Below are 5,942 nucleotides of genomic sequence, written 5' to 3'. Positions count from 1 at the left end.
GAACCCCAAACCTGAGAACATGGCAAAGTTAGTAAGAAAGCTGTTTCAAGAGTAAATGACCAAGTTCACTGCTATCCCAAGTTGTACCTCTGATCATCATTATACAATTCTGGATTTAAAAAAAAAATAGAAGTTTCAAAGAGAATCTCTTTTATCTTTTATTAATTACAAGCAGACACATTTGATATGAAATAAAAGCTTAAATACTACTCCATCTGCCTTCCTCCTCACAAAAAAAAGTAGAAAGAAATAACAAGAAAATAGATAAATGTATTTTAGTGAACAATTTTCTGAAGAAAACAAGTTCAAAGAAGTTGAAAACAAACTCAGAGATAAAAGAAGATATAATTAAACAGCTATAGGATTTGAAAAATATACAGTAAAAATTAAAGAAAGAAATAAAAGTTGGGAATATGCAATGAGACACTAGGGTCTTCTACCTCCAGCCATTATGAGATAACAAGAAATGAATTTACTGTCTCATCTTAATCAGAAAACTAGACAAAATTAATAAAGTAACAATTTTTATTTGCTGGGTGACAACCAGTGCAGAAATGTAATCTCTAAAAGAAGGCAAATAGGGGCACCTGGGTGGCTCAGTCGTTAAGCGTCTGCCTTCGGCTCAGGTCATGATCCCAGGGTCCTGGGATCGAGCCCCACATCTGGCTCCCTGCTCCGAGGAAAGCCTGCTTCTCCCTCTCCCACTCCCCCTGCTTATGTTCCCTCTCTCTGTCTCTCTCTGTCAAATAAGTAAATAAAATCTTTAAAAAAAATTAAAAAAAAAATAAAAGAAGGCAAATAAAGAAAAACCTATGTCACTCCAACTTTCTGCCTGAAAGCAAATTTCACACTGCAGAGCATGTTGGTCTCACTGAGTAGAGTGGACACAGATCAGATTTTAGGAAATTTGAGGCAGCTGGAAGTTGCAGAACTGAATTCCAGACTGGAGGGAGTTAGACAAAAAGATGAACTCCAGAATTCATCATGAAGTCCCATAGAATTCTTGTTGTATCAAGAGATATATATCTGTGGGTTCAATTCTATAAGGTCAGACAATGAGCAACTAGTCATCTTTAAGGTGAATAATCCCTACAGTTCACAAAGAACCAGAATTCATTTGAATTCCCATCAGCTAGATTGAAAAGATTCTGTGGATCACTCAGGGAACACCTATTAGAACACCTAACCTATGCCTAGTGCAAAAAACTAGTCCAGACTTACTCTAAACAGAATTTAAAAATGGGATCTAAAAGATTCAAACTGAAGAGCAAGTAATCAAGCAAATAACAGGCCAACTCTCTGAAAATAAGACCACAAAACCAGACACTCCATAGCATAAAATCTGTAATGTCCAGCATCCAATCAAAACTAATGCGGGGGGCACCTGGGTGGCTCAGTCGTTAAGCGTCTGCCTTCAGCTCAGGTCATGATCCCAGGGTCCTGGGATCGAGCCCCGCATCGGGCTCCCTGCTCAGCGGGAAGCCTGCTTCTCCCTCTCCCACTCCCTCTGCTTGTGTTCCCTCTCTCGCTGTGTCTCTCTGTCAAATAAATAAAATCTTTAAAAAAAAAAAAAAAACTAATGCGGATATCAACAAGCATGAAAATCTGATCCAAACACATGAGAAAAGTTATCCAATAAAAACAGACTCAGAAATAATGAAAGTGATGAAATTAACATAGAAGGATGTTAGCACATCTATTTTAACTATGTTTAAGCATGGAAAGGAAAACACGAACGTAGGGAGGACAGAAATGAAAGATATAAAAGATAAAAGTATAACTTCTAAGATGACAAATAGAATATCTGAAATAGAATATCTGAAAAATTCACAGGGTAAGATTAACAACAGATAGGACATCAATAGGGGAGAAAAGTCAGTGAACTTGAAAACAACAATATAAACTATTAAAAATAAAACACAAGAAAAAATGATTTAAAAAATAATAAAAGTGACTTATGGAACAGTCTCAAGTGATCTAACATATTTACAATTAGAGATCAAAAAATAGGATTTGAGTAGAAAAAATATTTGAAAAAGCAAGTCAAGGGGTGCCTGGGTGGCTCAATCATTAAGCGTCTGCCTTTGGCTCAGGTCATGATCTCAGGGTCCTGGGATCAAGCCCCACATCGGGCTCCCTGTTCGGCAGGAAGCCTGCTTCTCCCTCTCCCACTCCCCCTGCTTGTGTTCCCTCTCTCACTGTGCCTCTCTCTGTCAAATAAATAAATAAAATCTTTAAAAAAGAAAAAAAAGAAAAAGCAAGTCAAATACTTTTCAAATTTGATATAATTCATAAACTCACAGATACAAAACTGTATGCCGTCTATAAGATATCCACTCTAAACATAATGATAGAAATTGAGTGAAAGAAAAAGCATGTAACATGCAAACACTAATACTAAGAAGGATGGAATGACTGTATCACATCAACAAAATAGATTTCAAAATAAAAAAATATTACCATAAATGAGAAAGATTACATAATGATTGCAATGTCAATTAACAGGAAGTAAACTGAAATGTGCATGTATTCAAAAAACAGAGCTTCAAAATACATAAAGCAAAAATTGACAGAGCTGAAAGAAAAATATATAAACCCATAAAGCTATTTGGACAATCAGTGCTCCCCTCTCAGTAATTTAGTAAACAAGCAGACAGAAATTCAGTAAGGATATAGAAGACCTTGCAGTCAACTTGACCCTGAGGATATTTATAGGCAAGTCCAGGAAAGCAGCAGGATGCACATTGTGCTCTAGTTCATACAGAACATTCACCAAGACATACCATATCCGAGGCCATAAAACAGTCTTAGTAAATTTAATAACAATTGCAATCATACTGAATACGTTTGCCACCAAAATGAAACTAAATTAGAAATGAATAGCATAAAAATATCTATGGAAAAAACCCAAAATATGTAGACATTAAAAAGTACAGTATAAAATAGCAATTGGGTTGAAAAGGAATCATAAGGAAAATTAGAAAATACTTTATAAAGGAAACACATATCAAAAATTGTGGTATACATCAAGCCACTCCATCCATCCCACCCCCCACCACTCCAGCAACCCTCAGTTTGTTTCCTGAGATTAAGAATTCCTCATACCAGTGAGGTCATATGATACATGTCTTTCTCTGATTGACTTATTTCGCTCAGCATAATACCCTCCAGTTCTATCCACGTCATTGTAAATGGCAAGATCTCATTCCTTTTGATGGCTGCATAATATTCCATTATATATATATATACTACATCTTCTTTATCCATTCATCTATCGATGGACATCTTGGCTCTTTCCATAGTTTGGCTATTGTGGACATTACTGCTATAGACATCGGGGTGCACGTACCCCTTCGGATCCCTACTTTTGTATCTTTGGGGTAAATACCCAGTAGTGCAATTGCTGGATCATATGGTAGCTCTATTTTCAACTTTTTGAGGAAACTCCATACTGTTTTCCAGAGTGGCTGCACCAGCTTGCATTCCCACCAACAGTGTAGGGGGGTTCCCCTTTCTCCGCATCCCCACCAACATCTGTCGTTTCCTGACTTGTTAATTTTAGCCATTCCGACCGGTGTGAGGTGGTATCTCATTGAGGTTTTGATTTGGATTTCCCTGATGCCAAGCGATGTTGAGCACTTTTTCATGTGTGTGTTGGCCATTTGGATGTCTTCTTTGGAAAAATGTCTGTTCATGTCTTCTGCCCATTTCTTGATTGGATCATTTGTTCTTTGGGTGTTGAGTTTGATAAGTTCTTTATAGATTTTGGATACTGGCCCTTTATCTGATATGTCATTTGCAAATATCTTCTCCCATTCTGTTGGTTGTCTTTTGGTTTTGTTGACTGTTGCTTTTACTGTGCAAAAGCTTTTTAATTTGATGAAGTCCCAATAGTTCATTTTTGCCCTTGCTTCCCTTGTCTTTGGTGATGTTTCTAGGAAGAAGTTGCTGCAGCTGAGGTCGAAGAGGTTGCTGCCCGTGTTCTCCTTTAGGATTTTGATGGACTCCTGTCTCACATTGAGGTCTTTCAACCATTTGGAGTCTATTTTTGTGTGTGGTGTAAGGAAATGGTCCAGTTTCATTCTTCTGCATGTGGCTGTCCAATTTTCCCAATACCATTTGTTGAAGAGACTGTCTTTTTTCCATTGGACATTCTTTCCTGCTTTGTCGAAGATGAGTTGACCATAGAGTTGAGGGTCCACTTCTGGGCTCTGTATTCTGTTCCATTGATCTATATGTCTGTTTTTGTGCCAGTACCATACTGTCTTGATGATTACAGCTTTGTAATAGAGCTTGAAGTCCAGAATTGTGATGCCACCCAGCTTTGCTTTGCTTTTTCAACATTCCTCTGGCTATTTAGGGTCTTTTCTGGTTCCATACAAATTTTAGAATTATTTGCTCCATTTCTTTGAAAAAAGTGGATGGTATTTTGATAGGGATTGCATTAAATGTGTAGATTGCTCTAGGTAGCATTGACATCTTCACAATATTTGTTTTTCCAATCCATGAGCATGGAACGTTTTTCCATTTCTTTGTGTCTTCCTCAATTTCTTTCATGAGTATTTTATAGTTTTCTGAGTACAGATTCTTTGCCTCTTTGGTTAGATTTATTCCTAGGTATCTTATGGTTTTGGGTGCAATTGTAAATGGGATTGACGCCTTAATTTCTCTTTCTTCTGTCTTGTTTTTGGTGTATAGGAATGCCACTGATTTCTGTGCATTGATTTTATATGCTGCCACTTTACTGAATTCCTGTATGAGTTCTAGCAGGTTTGGGGTGGAGTCTTTGGGGTTTTCCATATAAAGTATCATATCATCTGCAAAGAGTGAGAGTTTGACTTCTTCTTTGCCGATTTGGAAGCCTTTTATTTCTTTTTGTTGTCTGATTGCTGAGGCTAGGACTTCTAATACTATGTTGAATAGCAGTGGTGATAGTGGACATCCCTGCCGTGTTCCTGACCTTAGGGGGAAAGCTCTCAGTTTTTCCCCATTGATTGGGGAGAGTATGTGCTATGGTGAGCGCTGTGAATTGTGTAAGATTGTTGAATCACAGTCCTGTACCTCTGAAACAAATAATACATTATATGTTAAAAAAAAAAAAAAAAGAAGAAGAAGATATCAGGAGGGGAAGAATGAAGGGGGGGAAATTGGAGGGGGAGACGAACCATGAGAGACTATGGACTCTGAGAAACAAACTGAGGGTTGTAGAGGGGAGAGGGTAGGGGAATGGGTTAGCCTGGTGATGGGTATTAAAGAGGGCACATTCTGCATGGAGCACTGGGTGTTATACGCAAACAATGAATCATGGAACACTACATCAAAAACTAATGATGTAATGTTTGGTGATTAACATAACGTAATAATAAAAAAATATATAACAAATTAAAAACCTTCTCTGTTCCCTAAAAAAAAAAAAAAATTGTGTTATACAGCTAAAGCAGTGTTTAAAGGGAAATTTATAGCTTTAAATAACTATATTTAAAAAGAACATCAATGCCTTCAACTTCAATGTTAAGAAGCTAGAAAATAAAGAACAAACTAAACACAAAATAGGCAGAAGGAAGTAAATAATAAAGATAAGAGCAGAAATCAATGAAATGGAAAACAAAAAACACTGGAGAAAACTAATGAAACTAAAACTGGTCTTAAGAAAAGATCGATAAAATTGATGAACTCTTAGCTAAATTGTTTATTAAAAAAGAAAAACAGAAGCACAGATGACCAAAATGATGGAAGAAAGAAATTACCAATATATTGCCACACATTTTAAAGATATTGAAAGGATAATAAAGAAATATAATGAACTTTATGCCATAAAGTTTACAACTAAGATGAAATGGAGAAATTATATGAAAGATGCAAACTACTATCAAAATTAGTTCAAGAAAAATAGAAAATCTATATATCTACATCAATAAAAGTAATTCATTTCATAATGAAAC

This window comes from Mirounga leonina, unplaced genomic scaffold (assembly GCF_011800145.1).
Source record: "Mirounga leonina isolate KUSES-001 unplaced genomic scaffold, KU_Mleo_1.0 Mir_53, whole genome shotgun sequence".
NCBI classification, from domain to species: domain Eukaryota; kingdom Metazoa; phylum Chordata; class Mammalia; order Carnivora; family Phocidae; genus Mirounga; species Mirounga leonina.
The sequence above is the reverse complement of the archived record's forward strand: the minus strand, read 5'-3'. Positions refer to the sequence as shown.